Raw genomic sequence first — 22,683 nt, 5'->3', positions numbered from 1 at the left:
ATACCTACATAAACTTGGTAATAACGGAAATATCTTTCCTTTTATTAATTAACATACAACGTTTAACAGGACTGTATTTTTTGTCTAGTTTACTTCCGTAGTCCTTGGACGTCACGTCCTTGATGACCAGCAATGATACATGCAGATTTGTGAATTATAGGTAGGTACATACTTACCTAAGTAATTTAACATTTATCCAAATATCACTCGCAAGTTTTGGAAGTTGTTAGCTGTATTTTTAAATGTATCTAAAACCGTGGACTCGCAATATTGTTTATTGAAGCAGAGATGGCATTAAAATAAGATTTAGTGGTATATGTTTTGTTAGTCATGTATACATACAACTTAGATAATATTTTAGTCATGAAAGGATGATAAAAAATACCGTATAAAAAATGGGGCGGAATTTTGTCTAGGAACGTCACTATTATATACCTTATGATATAAGCAGGCCTAGTTGAAAGTCGATATTTTAATAAATTCAATCGCAATAAAATTGACATATCCCTTTCGCAAGGTGCCACCCCTGTCGACTGATTTGATGAAAGAGTCGATCGCGTGGCAGGAAAGTTTATTGGAGTGCCGTACAATCGTTCACGTTTTATGGCAGGGCTGTACAATCAATCCGCGACAAGTGCTCGCTTTATGGTCCAATATGTAAGATGACTAAGGAAACTGGAACCGGATTGGTATACGAATGTTTTATTTTGAGTCCCGGAAGAGGTTTTCAAATCATTTTTGTTTTATGTTATCACATCTGGAGCAATCTTGTTAAAGAAATGTGTTTATGGACTTCATCAACCAGAGTAGTAAATTTTGCTGTTTTTGGGGGAAAATTTCATCAGTGCAAAAAGTATAACGTTGTGATAATAACAACCTTGCTAAGGCAAACGGGTTAAGGTTAAATGAACATTTTCGTGAAAATTAGTTATTTATCGAGTTAGATTGTTCAGAGTATCCTCTCCACGCAGTGGCGAAGGGTGGAGATAGGCTGTTAAGATCCGACATAAATATAGTGAACACTAAACTTTGTTAGTCAAACATATGTGTTTTTTAATGTGTAGATAGTGTTTATTAGTTTTTGAAATTCAATTAAATTTTGCCTATTCCAAGCCATAGTAGATAATAGCCAAAAAATATTCGTTTATCCATAAAATATCTAAAATTATGCCATTTAAGAATATATAATTTTGGTTATTACATAGATAAAAGAACAATTTTTGTCGATTATGGTTTAGTTCAAGCAGGTCTTAATGAATGTAAAAAAATAGCCTACACCATCTGTAATATCTTAATGCCTTAAAAGTCTTACGAGTGTATTTTTAAAACACCTAGTAAAAATGTGTTAAGCTTGACATTCTTTTTATTTATATCGAATCGAGTTTTCTGTAGTACTGAAACTAAACGAATTATTATAAAAAGCCTTCATAATGTACATAACATATTATTTAATACATCGGACGCTAAAGACGCGCCTAGCGCGTAACGATTAGGTGGCCATTCGATATAATTAACATGCTATTTAAATGTGGTAATTAAAAAGTTATAGTGTGTGAGAGCCTTTTCACAACATTTTTTTTAAGTTGTGAGATAAATATAAGTATTTTATTTTACTAGTATTTTTAAGTAGGTACTGATGATGTTTTAGATATGTAAGTATTTATGTATTTTCCTATTTATTTATTTATTTATTACTGAAAACACATTCAAATGTATATAGCATACTCTCCCTATTTAATAAAATAGTTTCTTACGAAAATTTAGTGACACCTCATAAATAACATCAAAAATTCAAAATTGCCAAATACGGTATAGCGATACTTATAAAATCGACCGCAGACAAGAAATTCATGTTTAAATTATAGGATCTTTATGATTTCTTCGTTTACTTTATGGTTGCTGCATTATTCACAAATGATGATGATGAAAAATCAACTAAGTATGTAGTAAGTTAATATTAATACTATCGACCAAAGGTACTTGATGGAGTTTGAATTTAAATTGTAATGGATTTAAGTTTTATACTATTCCATTTGAGTCGTTTTTTGCTTTCCAGGTTTTGCCTTTCGGCATCTTCAGGCGCAGTGTACACTCACCAACGGCAAACATGCACTGACAATAAGTATAGAATAAAATAATTACACAATAAAAAGAGACGATCCAGTCCGTATTATTTATTAATCGAAATTTGTGGCGAAATTTTAAGTGATCAATATGCACTAAGATAGTATAGTTTCGTAATATCATAGTAATTATTAATTTACCTTAATATAGCAAGTAAGTATTATATAATTTTTATATAATACAATAAATAATATAATAAAAATTTAATATAAATCTAAATACTCAAGCAATGATTCTCCATATAGGTACATATTATTATCTATTACTAGCTGAAGTACCCGGCTTCGCACAGGGTCGCTTCGTGGTTATATTTATCTTAGATATTTGAAAAATAATAAGAGGTAATTATTTTTTTAATATTAAAATATCTGTGTAATACAATATGGCAATATGAAAATAATTCTAATAGGAGTAAAGGTCAAACATAAGAACACTAAATTAAAATCGAATTAAAATACGAGTATGAAAACGTTATTAATGTTATTAATATGTAGTAAAAAAAAAACAAAATTGGATGGAAAAAACAAACAACAAACTTTGTATTTTATATAATAATAATAATTTAGAAACCTTCGCAGGTGTGCGCACAACAACTGACAAAAGTTTCATCGCAATCGGATGAATGGTATAGGAGCGCATACGAATAGTAGAAGAAGATGATTTTCTAAATCAGAAATCTTTGTGGGCATGCGCATGACAACTCACCAAAGTTTCATTGCAATCGGATTAATGGTATAGGAACGCATACGAATAGAAGAAGAAGAAGATGGTTGTACTAATTCAAAAACCTTCGCGGGCGTGCGCACAACAACTGGTCAAAATTTTATCACAATCAGATGAATGGCATAAGAACGCATACAAATAGAAGAAGAAAAAGATGATTGTACTAATTGAGAAACCTTTGCGGGCAAGGGCACAACACTTGATCAAAATGTCATTGCAATCGGATGAATGGTATAGGAACGCATAAGAATAGAAGTAGAAGATGATTTTCTAATTCAGAAATCTTTGTGGGCATGCGCACGACAACTCACCAAAGTTTCATTGCAATCGGATGAATGGTGTAGGTACGAATTCGAATAGAAGAAGAAGATGATGGTTTTACTAATTCAGAAACCTTTGCAGGCGTGCGCACGACAACTCACCAAAGTTTCATTGCAATCGGATGAATGGTATAGGAACGCATAGGAATAGAAGAAGATGGTTGTACTAATTCAGAAACCTTCGCGGGCTTGCGCACAACAACTGGTCAAATTTTCATCGCAATTGGATGAATGGTATAAGAACGCATACGAATAGAAGAAGATAGAATGAAGAAGAAGAAGAAGATGATGATTTTTCTAATTCAGAAACCTTCATGGGTGTGCATACAACCACTTTCCAAAATTTCATTGCAATCGGATGAATGGTATAGGAACGCATACGGGACAGACACACAGACAGACAGACATACAGACAGACAGACATTCATTTTTATATATTAGTATAGCCTATACTCTTCCCGCAAGTGCAAGCAATAAGTTTACAAAGTTTTATCGCAATCGCATGAACGGTATGGCTGCGCATTAAATACGAACAAACAAACACACAAACACACAAACACACAAATATTAATTTTTATATATTAGATAGATTAGATGATATAAGTAATATTATTAATAACTTATATATTTATACAATAATTTGTGTGGATTAACAAAATCAACTTATGAATATTTAAATTCTGCGGGATTCGATTTTTATTAAGTACATCTTAAACTTTGATTTCTATATTGAAAAAATATTATTTAATTACCTTAAGGGGGAGGCGCATGCTAGCAGAGAACGTAGCGGAAATATACGAAGCTTGCAATTTGAGATTTTTTTTCATAATTTACAATTTGAACTGTATTATTTAATAAATATGTATCCGAAAACATTAAAAAGATTTTTTATTTTTTTTTATACTTAAACATAAACTTACAATTGTAAAAAAATGTAATACAATGTGAATTCGTTGCAGGGTCAAATCTTATTATTGCATTATATTTTTTGGTCATAATTATCATTAAAATTTAGTTTATTAAGTTTTAGATTTTATGTGGTGTAGATTTTTGACTAATTCATCGTTTTAATATTTTTTATATATATTTTAAAAAACATCGATTTTTATAAAAATATAAATGTGTATAACTTGAAATCCTTTTTATTTATATCAACTCGAGCTTCAATATTGTGACCATGCCTAAAATAAAATTTGATATAAATAAAAAGGATTTCAAGTTATACACATTTATATTTTTTTTTAAATCGATGTTTTTTAAAATATATATAAAAAATATTAAAACGATGAATTAGTCAAAAATCTACACCACATAAAATCTAAAACTTAATAAACTAAATTTTAATAATAAATATGGCCATAAAATATAATGTAATAATAAGATTTGACCCTGCCACGAATTCACATTTTATTACATTTTTTTACAATTGCCAGTTTATCTTTAAATTAAAAAAAAAATAAAAATCTTTTTAGTGTTTTCAGATACATATTTATTAATTACTACAGTTGAATTTGTAAATTATCAAAAAAAATCTCAAATTGCAAGCTTCGTATTTTTCCGTTAGGTGCCTCTTTTCGCCTCTGATAGTATAAGCATCCTCCTTAATGGGACATAATACTCGTATTTGATATTGCCTTAAGAGCGTACTTCAGTGAAACGGCAAATAATTTTCAACAGTAGGTGCGACGAAATTTCTCACTAGTCGCCAATCGGAGACCGACAGTAGAGGTGTCTGCACGTCGATTTGTTTTGTCATGGCGTCGGATGAAAATATTCTTAAATCGAAAGATGAATAAAAAACTTTACGTATGTACTTAAAAAAGAAAACATGTCAATGAATATACTATTATTATTAGTAATATAACAATAAACATAAAATTAAATGGACGCATGTTGGAAATTTTATGACAAATTATATTTCGTTCGGCACGCGTCATTTGCACAATCCGCGTATCGCCTAGCCATGATCTTTTTAGACCATACCTCAACTGAAGTATAACCTTAACAATAAGAACATAAAAATCTACAAGACAAAATAAATTCAAATAATATTATGTTAGCAACTAACTCTTGGGAAACAACAGGATTTTTTAAAATGTTTTCTATGAATAAAAATATATCTAAGTATTAAATTTATAAGCTATATTTATATGAATTACAAAATGTTTTGTTCGTACTCTCTTAATAAGAGGGTATGGGAAATAGTTTATTATATTATTATTTACTACGAGTATGTTTAAGTATACTGATATAATGGCGACGAATGCTAGTTGCCATAGACTAAAATTAGCATTTTTAATCAATTCGAAATGAGAACGGATGGAACGATTCAAAACAAACGCAACCGTTCATCTCATTAATATCCATCGATCGTCTAATTACACTTTGTTGGGATGTAATTAAAAATCCGAGTGGCGGGAAAAGCGTAATTATTGCCTGACAAGCGGCTACTGTTCTGATGGGATCAGGCAACAGAGAGAGAAAAAATATACATTTTCGCAGAAGCTAGAGCGAGATAATCACAAAGAGGGGAAAGCTACACTCAGCTTTTGGATTCAGTAGCGGGCCGAACGCCGCATTGTGAGGATGTGTATTTTATAACCAGTCGTAAGTGAGTTTACGTAAAATATAACTCCGCGTAAGAAAATTGGTTCCCGAATCTATTCGAAAACTATTAATTCAATGCGAAGGAAATCCGCCGGATTATATCCAAACAAAGTGATTACTGTTAAATTATGTGAATTCCATCTCTCATTAGTGTTGGAAAACGTAATAAAAAAAATAACAACAACATTTAGTTGCAATTTTAATGAAGCAACCGCGAATTGACATCGGCAATTTTTATTACCCAATTAACTTCATTTTGCGTTGTCGCAATTATATTTTATGTCACTCTGGCAGCGAGGGGGAGCCGACATTTTGCGCAACTAAGTGTGTTTATTTTCGTACGAAAACTTCCTTTAATTAAGCGGACAACATTTCCGGATACGAGAAATTTAATTTCGACCCCAACTAACATGCATCGGACATTTAATTAAACTAATTGGCACATCCACCTCAGTGGCTGTCATCTCGAAGAATTTTGATTGGTGTATTATACTGTGATTGTTTAAGAACAGCTGATATATTCCAATTCGAACATAAATAATAAATTCTTTATTTGAATTTTTAAAAATTTATAAATCGAACATAAAAGTCCCTTTTTAAAATATTTGAATTATAGATTGTGCTTGTGTCTGTACTGTGATACGTATACATTTTGTGTGGAGCTTTTACGTGTGTACATTGATAGCTTTTAGTGTTGATGTTTGGGTTATTCAATTAACAGACTGTCAGGTGTTATTTGGGAACTTTGACGTTTGCGATTGAAGTGCCGCTCAACTCTCAGCACGGCCCGAATTAGTGTTATTGATATTAATTATTATCGGGCTTGTTTACCGGCGTTCAGTGTTTGATATTTCGCAGTAATTGATTCTGTTTTGGATACGCGTACGTCGTTTTTGTGACGAGATTTGACTACCTACAAGAAGCTGTATAATAACTATTTGGAAGGACAGGTAACACATATTCAATTATCAATTATTTGTTACAAATAAATATAATTAAATCCTCCTTGGTTCAAAATTACCTATCTATACATCCACTATATTAATAATTATTATATTGAGTTAAACCAATTTTTTTAATATTTTAATTTAATGAATACCTATCTAAGATACATTGAATAATGGAGAAAGCGACCATCTCACAAAAATAAATTAGATATCTATTGAAATAATGTTACTTTAAAGTTTATACATATTTAAAAAAAAATGTTATATCATTGTATATGTGATCTGGATCTAACTTGTTGTAAGTGTGATTTATTAGTTTTAAGTTGATCGAGTTTAAAATACCTGCGATGCTCGTAAGCTGATTGATTAAATAATGTGACAATGTTAACTGCATATTGAGCCACCGAATAAATATAGTAGGTACCTATCTAAAAACTAGTGGCAATTGAGACATTTCTCCCCTATATCAAATTAGATACAAGATGACTGAGTATATTTTACTATACAAATTAGACATTCTATAGATATCTAAGTATTTTGCTTTGTCAAAACAATACAATATAAATACTACAAAGTGACATTATCCCATTCTGTTTTCAAAAGGATTATATTATTTATATGTTAATATGTTCACTTTACAGCACATTTTTTAATTTTCCTATAGGTACCTACATGAAATATTATAATTATGGGGTTGCAGAAAAAATGAGAAGTATTAAGATAAGCTTAACCGTCAAATATTTGACAACCAATTTATTATTATCCATCTGTCGCATCGATTTACTACCATATTTTTAAGTCATACATGCAAATTACCATTTCTCATAATTGATGTAATAATTATTTACTACTCTCGTTAAAATTTAGTAAGCAGTAATACTATTCAAAATAATTACAAGATAAAAAGAACTTTTTATATACAACGTTTTTAAATTTTCTGTATCTGTTCTGTTCTGTAAGCATATTTAAATATCTAATAAACTTTCATGTAAAGTGGGCAAGCTAAATATTTTTTTTATTCGTAAATTAATTACTAACAGTGATGATTGTAATAATATTCTACTCTCACGTAATATTAAAACCAAAATTAAATAATTACAAGATGAAAAAAACTTTTTATATACAACGTTTTTAAATTTTCTGTTGAATTATTATGCTCAATATGCTCAAACTTGTGCTTGATATGAAGTAAATAAAAAAACAAACAAAAAAACAAATATAGAACACTGAAATGTCATTTTGACATTTCATTTTGATGTCTATAGTAACGCACGTATATATTAATAATTTAGTTACTAGGACCACCCCCTTAGCAACCAATAACAGTCTTTTACTTTTTACGGGTTTTTCTGAAATAACTTTCCATACAAAATAGAATTAACTGAAAATTAATTCAATTCTGCTTAAAGATGGCTAAAATTCTGTTCTGATATATTTTAAAAGTTTCAAATGTCTAGCTAGTCTGGAAGTTAGTTAAAAATCGATTGCAAGATTTGTACTGGACAAACAACCACTGGACAAACAAGAATACGAGATAATAAAAACATTGGTTGTAAAATACGACAGAAATGTGATACTATGCAGTGTAATTGTTTACTTGTCTATCAGCGGATTGGCCTCGTGAGAGACCGGGAGAAATCCCGGTTGGCATTCGAGTCAAATATTATTTATTTTCTTAACAATTTTATTATACCTACATAGTGAACGACGCATGCTTATATACATTTAAAATATGATATTATCACATATGTATGAAACGGGCCACAATTCCTAGCGTTTTATCACGTTGTGTTTACTACATATTTATCAGCCTCCGAGCCGTTCAATATTCGACTTTGATATTTCTTACCAACCTTTTTCGCGTTTCGGCACATTTAAAAAAAAAGTATACAATTTCCTCGGCACACTGAATAATATTAATCAGTTTTTTCAAGCTCTTAATTATTAATATATTTTCTATAGAATATAAAAATAATTACATAAAATTATTTGTATAACAGATATTTCGTTCTATCGTAATGTGATATTATAAGAAAAACACTAGAAATATGTGATAATTATATATATATACCTATATAATATATAGGCGTGTTCTATAACCATTTTATAGTGTAGGTATACTGTATAAGAATGATATAAAATATGGTTTAAACCAAGTATATTATATACACAATGATTCTTTGGATGAGATTCGCGTGCTTGCCTAATAAAAATTAACTGTACTTTCTTATGCTTAGGTCGATGCTTGAAAGATCTACTCATTCATATTCAAGACATTTAAATCCTTGATAGTGACAATCGATCGATTTAACTTATTGCCCACCGGTTAAGCAATCTATAGGATTAATCCAGTTCATCAATATTCTTATTGACATATTAAATGAATAATATAGTTTAATTCTGGTTCAATTGCCTGGAAGAATTCCCGGGCCGCCCCAAGTCACTAATCTACCCCTGTAATTATTTTGATTGGGTTAATACAGTTTCTTTAATTTTGTGGTTTTATTTAAAACTTTTTAAAACATAATGAAAATGTGAAACAATACCTAGATACCGAAGTGCATGATAATTTTATTATATTGTATTTTATTTCAATTTATTAATTAAACCATTTGTATAATTAATCACATAGTTATTATAAAGATTAAATTGAGCAAATTTTCTTCGGCTCAGTAAAGATAATTTTTATCTGTGGTTATTTCCCATATGAATTGAATGATATCCATAATATGATACATTATCAAGAAGAACTGCTTAGGATAAATTCTACTGCACTGCAAAACAGTGTATGAAAGTACACCGAGCTTTACGAACCCACCTGCAGGCATGTGGTAGTAGTATTAAAATTCACCAAAACAACTTGGGTACCTATGTGGGCATTTTAAATCCGATTTTTTCTTCAAGTTTAAGATAATTTTTATTTGTCGAGCATATTTAAATATGTAATAAACTTTCATGTGAAGTGGGCAAGCTAAATATTTTTTTATTATTCAGATTATTGTAATAATATTCTACTCTTATGTAAAAGATGCACTGGGTATACTTATTTTATACTACACTACACCATTTTTGCTTACATGAAATATACATGTATAGATAAATAATGTTTCTTTCCAGAAGAGCAATAAAACTAAGAATTTTTGTTATTTTAAATTTTGCATTGAAATAATATACTTACATCTTTTGTTACTGAATACAGTTTCAGACGTTTCGGTGTTTTCCTATATATTGTTATGTTCAATTATTCTTCTACATGTTTTATAATATAAAAGACGAGCGTAAGTTGAATTTGTTTGGTGTGAACATTGTTAATATGCAAATAACCTGTTTTCACCAAACTTTGACATGCACTCTTAAGGTCGCCCATGAAGGAAATATAAAGGACATCTACACGTTTATAAATCTTATACACAATAACAATAATATCATTGTATGCAAACAGGTATTTAAATATATATTATTTTTATGTAAAATATTATATTTTACGAATACAAAAATATAATTAATTATTCATTTAAAATTATTTCATCAATATTCGTCACCGTTTTAGCAAAACCATCTATGTGCACTTTCTCAAATTGTGCAGGAGAAGGATAAAACTGAATAAAAAAATAATGTTACATTTAAACATTAAAATTATGAAGAATGCTTTATTATAATCAGAAAATGGTCTAAGATTATTATTTTGTTTACAAAAATCTTTTATGTTTAATACAAAAATAATAAAAATACAGTTTGTGATGTCACATAAGTTGTTTTGACCGTTTTGTAAATACACATAGTTTAATTTATTCATCAAAATGTGAATAATAATAAATTCATGAAAAACTGTTACATAAATAATAGTTGAAATATACATAGTGCGTTAGTGATAAATTGCAATATCATTTTATTAATTATTAATGCAATAGTGAGATGATATTATATTTATAAGTTCGTTTACTTTCTATTAGCAGGTTTAAATGTTAGGTTATCGTAGAAATAGTGATGATCTTTCTCTATTACACTTTTTAATTCCTGAAGATGTATGTATTTCGACTGCGATATTGGCAATGATTCATTATATATATTACAAAGGCAGTCAAACGGTTGCACTGATAAAGTTGAGTTTGTAAAAGATTGTTCCATCTGGTAGATACTGTAACATTTTAATATCATATACAACAGGATCTCCGATTCGTTTTCCTGGTCTGATTGAACTTAATCCAGATTTAATCTTATCCATAATTCTTAAAAATTTAAAATCAATGACATTAATTTTATAAGGTTGTTTTGGTCTTGCTAGCCGCATACGTGCTATATAATCAGATGGTGAATAAATATTGGAGGCTTAAAATACTTTTCTTAGGTGGCATGTGCACTATCGGCCTCTATCATGGTGTGGCCTTTTTCCAGAAAAAGCTGTTGAATCTCGATGTTTTTTCTCTCTAAAGATATAACTTAGAGCAGTAGCGAATAATTTATTTCGGTTTTGATATCCACACCCATCCGATATTAGAATTATTTCATTGTATTGTCCTGCTTTCGATGAGATGAGACAAATTCATTAGAAGATACATTATGAAGAATGTATATGGTGAAATTGTGTAGTTGCAGCTTTTGTTTATAATACATTTGTGCCTGTGTTTTGGACATAGCAGCACACTTTGGAGATCCATTGTGATTACTAACCGTCCAGTAATACTTCTGGTACTCCCCTTCATTTCATTTTTGGTCTTCTAGCATCTTTTTTTTTTTAATAATGTGGCTATTGTATTTCATTTCTGAAACATTCTTCATTTTATAACTACAGCAGATGGCAGTGATGGCACACTGATCTTTACGTGGTTGGTGGATACTGATTTTTTGGTGGTAAATATACTGGAGTATATTCTGCTGCTTTATGACCATTTTCCAGAGACCATTTTTTATATTCATCATGCATTTGTATTTTGGATCGGAAACACGATTCCACATACACCCTGGAGGTATTTTCTCTGCAATGATGGCTGGGAACTTTGGAATTAGATCCAACCATAATGTAACATTTTTCCACAAATCTCTCCGTTTTGATTTTTGGTTGCACTACCAATTATTTATCTTCAGTCAGATTCTTATTACCTGTCATTGTTGCTTTCAATTGGCCACTGTCATCGAGACGTTTGTAGTTGTTTATCCAACTTTTAAATTAATTCTCGCCTATACCCTATTGACCATGTAGGCATCTTCCAGAAATTATTGAATATTTCCTGTCTCTCTTTTTGAGAAAGCATCTTTCAAACCGTCGTGCAAGACCATAATGCATAGCATATAACATAGAAACAAACAATGTGTAGCCAAACTGTAAAAAAACATTACACTCTCGATATCAAAATACCATCTATATGTTACTATAATATACACATAGTTGTTTTTGTGAACCGTGGTTTTTGAACCTTACACATAGCTGTTTTTTATTTTTTGAAATAACTTCGGAGCGAGTTTACCCAACACATAGATCATTTTACTGGCCTATAGAGAAAAAAATAAGGAATGACTTGGTATTTAAAAGTCATTTTTGATAAAAGTGACACATAGATGGTTTTGCTAAAACGGTGACGAATTATATTAATTGACAGAATAACACACTGATTAGAAAACAAAACGGTATATATCTAAAATGAAATAAATTAATATATTATATTCATTCGTTCACTAGGTAACAAAATGTTAAATTTATCTAAATTCATATATTTGTAACAGCTTATTTAATATAATGAATAAATTTTCTTCTTCTTATTTGAAATGTTAAGAGCATACTTCAGTGAAACGGCAAATAATTTTCAGCAATAGGTGGGACGTAATTTCGCTTGCGTTGCCAGTCGGAGAGCGATAGTCGACCTGTGAACACGTCAATTTGTTTTGTAATGGCGTCGGAGGAATTAATTCTTAAATCGTGTAAGATGACTAAAAAACGTTACGTATTTACTCTAAAAACAAAACATATCAATTGATATATTATTAGTATTACTTAAATAACAATAAACATAACATTAAATGGACGCATGTTGATTTTTTATAACAAATCATGTTTTGTTCGTCACGCGTCGTTTGCACAATCTGCGCGTCGCGTAGTCAATATCGTTTTAGAGCATGCCTCAGCTGAAGTATAGCATTAACCCACCGTTAATGTCGCCTAATATTATATTATAATATATAAGCCGCATTTACCATCGAGCTCACTAAAGAATTTAAAGAACTTTCTGGAACGTTTTAGTGTGGTAGTTTGGTAGCTTCGTCAAATAAAATTAAGATTCTATTGCTAGTTGGCGCATTATTTTTAACCGCTATGTAATCCTTAGTGCAAGAACGTAGTGGTCGCGCGGCGGCGTCTTGCGAAACTCAAACGTATAACCGTGTGTAAAATGTGCGTAGACAGTGTCTTTTTTGGGGCATAATCAATGTCATTGGGCATAATACACACGGTTATACGTTTGAGTTTCGCAAGACGCTGCCGCACCGCGCCCGCCAAATGACTACGGCCGAGCACTTAGAGCCAGGCCACACCGGGCGACTTTGGTCTCCAGACAAGTCACGTGACTGGTCTCTTCGAGCGATTTACTCGGGCGACTTCGGCGACGCAGCGACCAGGAGGCAGCCAATAATAATAATAATGATAATAAATGTACACGCAAGTATGCAAAAAATACGTTCTCTCCGCGGCGTAGCTGCCGGCGACTGGTCGCCTAGTGTGGCAGCGCTCAATACATAGCTATTGTTTTCATACATCGCTACCGATCGCCCGACCAGAGAGACCGGGAGACCAGACCGAGCGCACGAACAAGATTTTACTGATCGCCCGACTTTATTGGTTGCGCGACTACTGGGCGACCAGGTGTGGCATGGTCCATATTATAACTGCATACATCGGTCTGGTCTCGAGACCAGAGTCGCCCGGTGTGGCCCGGCTCTTAGGCAGTTGACGTTTTGTTTGACGTTTGACGTAATACGTGATTTTTGTGAATATTCGTGGAATCACTATGCTTCGGCATATTTGGCTGAGTTAATATATACAATAATTGTGGTTTCCCCTTGCTCTGGATAAATTTTCATTATGATGTGAATGTTTTAGTTTAGGCACAAGTCAATAATGTTCTAAATAGTCGTTAATAAAATACCATCACTTGTAAGACACTCAAACATCGGGGGTTATAATATTATTGACTGATTGACTTTATCTAAAAGTATGTTGAAATGGTTGCGGTTTTTTACAGATAAAGTCACCAACTAGTAGAGTGTGTGAAGTTTGCTACAAATAAACGCGTTTTACTGTTTCACTTTAATTAGGCGCCATTTAGTAGTAAAAATCTTCTTAAAAATATCTTATGTTCCTGAAAATTAAAAAAAAAGTAATTTTGTTTTAATAATTGGCGACAAATTAATGATTATACGGCCTTAAAGATTTATTTTCCATATTAAGAAATAAAATAATGTAAAATTGCTAAGAATAGAAGTTGGTAATATTATTATGTTAAAAAATAATTAACGTGTTAGTCACTCAATCATAGCTGTGCAAACTTTCTCTAATTTTTATTTAATTCTGTACACAATTAAATACTAGATATTAATGCATTAAGTATACTCAAACAAGAAGTTACTACGGAAGTACTCATAAGTATAAAAAATAATGATATGTAATGAAACGTTTCCAAGAATCATTAACCATAATTGGTCGTTTTTTTTTATACTGATTTCAAAACTGTTTTATCATATTATTCTCTCCAGTGTGTGGTTAATGTTAATTAATAAAAGTAAATAATTCATATTTTTACTTATATGATGCGAATAATATTAAGCCGACACACGGTGGAGAATTAACAGACATTTTTACGAGCAATGTTTATTGAATCTATTCTATCCCCGTTCTGGATTAAATACTGAAAAACAACACAATATTTTTGCCAGATGCGGTTTTCAAAATCGGAATCGACGGTCTTCGAGACAACTTTACTGCTCTACAGTAGGGCAATTTATTATATTACTCGTATATTATGTCTATAATATTATACTATCATGAAAATGAATTATTTATTTCTTCTTCTTCTTTTCTTTTGCCATATCCGCCCCTAAACTCCGTTCGCTCCTCCGTTCGTTTACTCTGTAACAGCCATTCCCATTCGGATAGCGAGCTCTTTCTTCAAAATGCCATCTCCCGTGATGTGTACCCCCAGGTACTCGAAGCTGTCGACCCTCTCGATGTTTTGTACGTCGCTAATCAGAGGGAAATCTGGATCAGGACAGGTGCTATTACACAAGACGTTGGTTTTCTTCGCGTTTATTTTCAAACCAACGCGAGAGGAGTTGTTATGCAATCTGTCGATTGTCTCTCGAATGCCGTCGGTCGAATAGGACAGCGTCATCGGCGTATTCCAGGTCGCATAGCTTCACCGTGGGGGTAACAGGTATGCCTCGGTCGGGTGGTATTGACTTCCGTAGTATGAAGTCAAAGAGAATGATGAAGAGAAACGGTGCAAGGACACAACCCTGTAACTGAACCTACTGAACCTACTGAAATATAAATTATACCGCGTATCGTTGGGTCTGGGTCTAGGGTGAAGACTATCATAGAGTATGATAAAACACATCATATTTGTTTAAGACGGCTCTACATCTAAACTCACCTGGCCGCACAGCCATAAATCAAACCTTCTAGGAACGTCGATCCGTTGTTGTATGTGAAGACCGTGCACATCTACCCAGCGACAGTCGCACGTATAGATATTTGGATGCGGCGATCGGCGAGCCGGTACAGGAATGACCAATTTGTAGGTATTTTTATGCATTCTGGCGTCTTCGACTCGCAGCCCGAGAAGCATGCGATTTGTTGATAGCGCATTCGACAAATCTGTAGAGTTTCATTTGGCAACGTGTGTTTTGTGAATAACGATGACATCTCATCGACGTCTTCGACACGTTTAGATTATAGAGCCGTCTAATATGTACAATAATATTGTACATGATGCTCACGGACATACAGCAAGGTAAAAGGTATCTGCTTATAATGGCTTGAGTGAAGTAATAATATGATTAGTGAGACTATGGCTCTAGGAAACTATAATCACTAGTATTTATCACAGCCAGGAGTTTAGTAATACCATCCTGGGATATTTCCAGTAGAGCTTGGTGAAAGTTTTCCACTCGTTATGTCACACAAAGAGTGTGAAGTGCTATATTATAGTGGGCATATAACTATATAGGATAGGATAGGTGATGTTATGGCGGTTAGACTTTTAAATAGCGTTACGGAAGTCCAGTAGTGGGATTAAGGTTGTGGACGCCAGACGAACTGAATGATTTTAAATGAATAAAAAAAACACATATTCCATAATTATTTATTGAATTTTCCATTTTCCTTCCTTTTTCTTCCTTCTTCTTCCTTTTCATTTTCATTTCCTAGATAGACCACTTTTTACACATTAAAAATATTATTATACTTAAACTTTACCTAGTATCTCTCTCCTGGAATGACATCGTTTAACCAAAGATAATTATTATTGAAGATGACACATAATAATACAAGAGATTTAATTTATAGCATACAAGTACGTATTTATTCAGCGCTCGAAATATAAAATTTTATGAACCGGAGCGGTAGATAATTTTACGAAAATATCAACATAGTTATCTAATTTTATATATATTTTATAAAAAGACGGTCAAATTTTTTTTTCCACGAGGAGCGATAATTTTGGGGATTTTATGAACCAGAATGGCGCTCCGGTGCATTCTGGTCCATTTTGAGCCCTGTATTTATTTAACTGGTTATGTTATAGGTTACTCTTATATTGACTGCAGAAAATTTAGTTACGCTTTCGCTAATATATTATACTCAAATTGTCAGAAATACCTACGCATATTTAAAAATAGTAAAATATAATTATCGTATGACTGATTTTAGCTGTGTAGAAACCCCTTTTTAAAACTTCTGACGAATCGATTACGTCATTAGCGTGAAATAAAACCGCCGTTGCGGAAGACACCGAAAAGTTACGACAAAATAGCATTGTAATTATTATTGTATAATATTTATTACAGAAGTCTGCTTATAGCAGTGGCTAGGGGTGGAGGTAAGCTGTTATAAAGATAGAGCTGAGATAAATAGTGCACACTAAACATTGTCATTCATACTTATTTGTTTTCATTGAACTGAGAATACAATTTTCATATGGTGCTAGTCCGATCTTAAAAATCACTTAAATCCTGTCTAAACCAAACCATGATACTTTAGGTATGCTATGACAAAAACATTTCATATTTTTTCAATCTTACTTATTTGTTTTCGTTGAATTAAGAATACATAATATTACAGATGGTGTTTGTTAGTTTTATTAAACTCAACAAAGACCAAACCATAATAAATAAAACATATTCGTATATCTATGAAATAGTTAAAATTATTTTTTTAATGGCATAATTTTAGATATTTTATAGATAAACGAATATTTTTGACTTTTATCTACTCTGGCTTGGATTAGCCATGATGTAACATAACATTGTAGTAATGGTTCAATGAAAACAAATACGTAGTGTGCACTATTTATGCCTTCGCATACCTTCGCCACAGGGTTATAGCCAGTGGCAGCTCGTCCATATGTACTGCGGAACTGCAGCACCGCCAAGGGCCCCAAGCAAATTGAGAAAAATGTAATATTATAATATACATAAATGTATATATATTATATGAAAATATCAATATTATTTAAGCGTGAATTAAGCTCACCCGCGCACCTACACATCCAATAATTATCATTCACCGCGGTTCTGCAGTACTGTTTTCAAACGAATATGCTCAAATGGGCAAAGAAGGGGTGCGGGGAGTGGGGCACGCAGCTGGGAGCTTGATCGGTACTGCCGGCCTGACAGTATTTCGCCGTTTCTGCGTTCATACTTGAGTACGCAGAGGAGGAAAGACATAAGCTTTGATGATTTATTAACATTGTTAAAATTTATTTCTGCAATCAATTTATGCAAAGTCTTTTATTTTAATCACTTATTGATATAATTAATAATTTATATTTAATTTTGATGTTAATAGTAAAATATAATCCAAATAAACATTTATTTTTATTTTTAATCAACCGCAGCAACCCCAGATATCTTATCCACGAGCCGCCACTTGTTATAGCCAACATCATCTAGAAGAAAACACTTAAAAAGTTTTAAAAATCTAATAATCAATAATATTGTAAACTCCCACGGTTTGAATAGCAGCGGCATCAGAATGTATTCGTGTAGTCAAAATCTAAAGTCATTAATTCAAGAAGACCGGATTGAAAAAAAACGAAAAAACAAGCCAATCTTTAACGAACTCATTTTGCCGTAAAAGCAGGCTCATTATATTCTATCCTTATTATCTCATTAGTTTTCTATTAATATTCACTTTATATTCATTATTAATTATTTTAGACTAATGATGTCTACCAAGATGTTTACTTCTAAGGAGCCATTAATTGGTACATGGTCATATTATTATAATACCTATCATTATCATTGAACACAATGCGTATATTACGAATGTTAGGTATTCAATTTTTGGTATGGTCATGTTCTAAATATTTTGTTATATAATTATAATGGTTACCTTTTATATCAACTGAAAAAATAATGAATTGATATTTCAAACTAATACAATTGCAATGTATAACAAATCCAAAATATAACAATTTATTTATTTTCTATTATTTTGATTGTATTGTATGTACTTTTAAAAAATTTAACATATGTATATATAGATTAAGTGAAACCTTCAGTAAACTGAAAATAGTTACCGGATTTCTAGGTACACATTTGTTTAGTAAACGTATAATGACGGAACAAACTCAAGCTAAGACCATACGAGGGGTCGAGCGCGAGTGTGGAGATGCGCTAACATGCCTAGAGGCTCAATGACAGTATTGTAGTTTAACAGCAGTGTATTTAGTAATATAAGTGAAACAATCACAAATACCCAGGCTTCGCAAAAATCACATAACTATAATATCGAGCCGTCACCGGGTTGAACCCGGAGCTCCAAGATGAAATGTCAGCGCCTTACTTACGCACGGCACTTCATTCAATTCTGAATTTATCAAAAATGCGTTAGACATAATTAGTATTTCGTTGAAGTTTTAGTTCGTTTATCTCTTATAAATACGCTGACCAAAATTGAACTCACGGGGTAGAGGACATATTGTGTCATATTTTGTCATAACTGTACATTTTATAGAAAAAACTGAAAAAAGTAAAACAAAGTTATCGAGGAAGGGACCTTATTTTCAGATCTTCTTGACAACAATTTCTTCTTCGTCGAAAATGAAAAAAAATCTTATGGATTTTTTCTTGGATTCGGCAGAAATGAAGTAAGATTTTCAAAATAAAGGACAAATTTGATTTTTTCGGAATAAAATCATTTTAAAGGACTGTCCTCTTAAATAAAGAACTGATCCTCACCAGCGTTGACAATTTAGCGTTTTTCTTGCCAGATCTAGAATTTTTGATAGGCATCTAGCTTGTAAAAAAGGCATCAGGCTTGTGGCGTTTTTACTAGCGTTTTTTGATGCCTTCAACAGCTGTGCTGAAGATACACTAAATATCTAGTTTATTTATTTTCATGCACATCACATTTTTGACGATTTTCAGGTACTTAGTGCCACTCTTCTGGGATTCCATTCTTCCGATGTTATCTAATTATTATTTATCGTGCGTTGTTAAATGAATAAATTATTTGTTTGTTATTTCAAACAGAGATCATCTTTTAGTTTTTCTAACGTGACATTTTGGTCGTATTTTGGTAGAATAAGTAAATTTACTTGAAATTTTATCTTCCCAAAATCTAGCTTTATTCCTGCCAAATAGTTTGTTTTTGAACAAATATTGATAAGTAGGTATGCCAGTAAAACAAAAATATTCTATATTCTAATAAAACGAACGTTCACAGAATTACTGTGGATCATATCGTAATAATAATACAATGCCTTGTTGTATTCTAATATGATTTACGAACGTCTTCTCGGTTGTATATTGTATTTAGTATTTCATTTTGAGTCGGTCAGGAATCCGGAGCTAGCTCCCGCCGGAATGTTATGATGGCATATCCACCATGTAATAAGATGAATCTTTATTGTGATTCTGGTAATTTGGGAAAGGATAATAAATTCTCCGACCCACTAACGGCTTTCGCTCAATGTGTAGGTATGTATGTCTTATTGGATACCCGCGAGACAGTAGAGTTTTTTTTTTAATATATATAAATAAATTGTAATAAATAGACACTCACTTGAAAATATAAATACTTGAATACATTAAAAAAGGTTTAACGTAATCTCTTTAAATTTATGAGCAACTATCGGCGTATGATAAGCAGCTTAACCAATAAGTTAATTAGAATAATATATTGTATGAAATTTTAGATCTTTAATGTAAACTAATACATGTGAATTTGAATATACATACATATATTACATACCTTTTTATATTATAATATAACTAGAAAATATTATCGGATGGCAATACCGCCTATGAACAGTATTATACGTCTAATTGTCTCCCTCTCTCTCATACGTTTATGTATATTTTCTATCTTACCGTTTTTCTTGTGGTGTTTCAAATTCAATTACTTGAATGTTGGCTAAGTTGACAGTAGGTTACTTCATAGTTTCTTAACCGGTGGTTCGCAAAGATTTTTGGGTGGGCCGCAAAAAATATTTGCATTAAAAAAATAGTTAGTATCTATTTTTAAAAGCTTATATTTAATTTTAATTTCGATAAACAATCGAATTTTATGTTGTATTTAAAAAAAAATGTTACTGTCTGTTTTAATACACTTCAATATTGTTATATCAGCATTCTGGGTTGCAAAATTAATTGTTTTGAATAAAAAAATAATTATATAAATATTTATTATTTTATTCCAATAATCGTCGCTATAGTACTTGTTTTCCGAATAGACCAAATGTCGATTGTTCAGGAAACGAAAAACAAAGTTCCCTGTCTTATATTTAAATATCAGTTTATATATCAAGCACTCTGTCTCCTTTTTATGATTGCCACATTATCCAAGAAGAGATTTGATGAATAATATATTAGTATAATTCATTAAACTATGAGAAAATACGTTTTATTTACAAGTAAGCAATGTGGATATACTGATCATTCTCAGCGCTGGCTCCGAAAAGTGGATATTCGGAACAAAACAAGGACATTCGGAATGTAAGACCGTAGCGTATCGTTGCATGGACCACGGTATACCGTGTGGTCAAAAAGTACAAACTTAAAAACTTAATATTTATTTACGTAATTTTTAATAAATTTACTGATAGGTACATGATTTTTTGTAAATAGGTGATCAAGTTGTATCAATGATCGTTTTTACCTAATATCATAGGTAATTATAAAATATGCCATTCACCATTTTCTGTTTACAAAATTGGGAATCAACATAAAATTATATACCTAATTATAGTTATAAAAAATCTGTATCCAGAGATTTACGTAATAATAATGTAGGTAGTAAAATTTTCCTAATTTCTATATTAAAACGGTGGCAATGATATTTTTATTGGTCACAAATAATGCTTCATTATGGATTTTAATCGAACTTGATACAATTAAACATATTACAAACCATATATTGCATATTAGGTATTATGTTTTATTGGCATGGAACAAAAAATAGGGGCATGTGTTATTTAATAACCATTGATTGCGAATATTCTATCCTGAGTATAATATTATTATATAAAATATTCACTCACGAAACCAGAATTAATCTTAATAGATCGTACATTTACTAAAATATCTATTGGATAGCCAATAGTATTATAATTATACTTAATGAAAATACAATCAAATGTACTATTCAATGGAAATCCACCAAAAAAAAAATAGGTATAAACATACATCTTATTAATAAATGAGATTAAATATTCGCGTACATTTTAGCATGAATAGATAAAAAGTAAATTAAAAACAGAAAAAGTTTTGATTATAGACATTAATAATGATTATTTTTTAAGACAGTAGTTACCGAGTCACACTGTACAATTCGTATGACCGTTGGGATATTATCTCTGTTTCTCAGTACAAAATACAGTAATTTAAGTTAAAATACTTACTTCCATAACTCTGTTGTAAGTTCAGAGCGAACTGGTGATGTACCAGACAAGATTGATAACTTTAAATTTGATAAATTCACTATTTAAACGATAGAAACTTAAAATAACACAATAGTAGTCAAAATCGCGCGCTTTGAAAGACGAAAAACAGACATCAGTCACATATGAAGTGAGCGACATTAGAAGTAGACAGCGCTATATGAAAGCGATATGCAAGAGTGAGACCGAGCTATTCTATTTGACATTCGGAAAATAAGCACAAAGCAATCGTTGCGAAACATGGCGTATTCGGAGTTTTTAAAAAAATATCTCTGTTTCTACATGAAAATATACAATTTTTATAAATGATTTCGGTGTAGTTAGACAAAAGAAATATAACTGCATTAAAATGTCGATTTTGACAAAAATGGATATTCGGAAAACAAGTACTATAGCGACGCAATGTTGATGGTCCGCAAAACATTTTTTGTTTTTTTTTGTGGTCCGCGGATGTAAAAAGGTTAAGAAACATTAGGTTACAGCACGCTACACTTAAATCTCTTGTGCAATACACTAATAATTCATATAAATTCTAATTATTCAATTTTTCATTATTACTGTAGGTACCTACCGTAAAAATCGGTCAAACTATTATGAGAGTATCATTTTTTTTTCACGACCCGATTAAAATAAACTATTTACGCCGATTTTTCAAATTTAGAATTTTAGTTTATATGTGTATGTCTGTTAATTATTAAGTTCGGTAAAATAACATAAAACTGTGCATCTAGCCAATCATGGTTGTATTAAAAATGTATCCTTGGCCGACACTTAATTAAAATTTTCTAAGTTATTCATAATTAATTTCCGTGG

At 31.3% G+C, this 22,683-nt stretch overlaps 1 protein-coding gene across 2 annotated transcripts in view; it reads left to right on the top strand.

The window, feature by feature from the left end:
- The first annotated feature begins 5,724 nt into the window (after positions 1-5,724).
- Positions 5,725-22,683, top strand: part of LOC147063977 (LIM domain only protein 3-like) — a 250,523-nt gene continuing 233,564 nt past the window's right edge. For both annotated transcript variants that reach the window (XM_085958989.1, XM_085958988.1), the window contains exon 1: positions 5,725-6,724. The gene's annotated coding sequence lies outside the window, so the exon portion shown is untranslated. The remainder of the gene's footprint in view (positions 6,725-22,683) is intronic.

Source organism: Rhyacophila brunnea, unplaced genomic scaffold (assembly GCF_057557595.1).
Source record: "Rhyacophila brunnea isolate RB1 unplaced genomic scaffold, BYU_Rbru_1.0 scaffold_8, whole genome shotgun sequence".
In the NCBI taxonomy this organism is placed as follows: Eukaryota; Metazoa; Arthropoda; class Insecta; order Trichoptera; family Rhyacophilidae; genus Rhyacophila; species Rhyacophila brunnea.
Note: the sequence above shows the minus strand (reverse complement) of the source record. Positions and strands in the feature narration are given on the sequence as shown.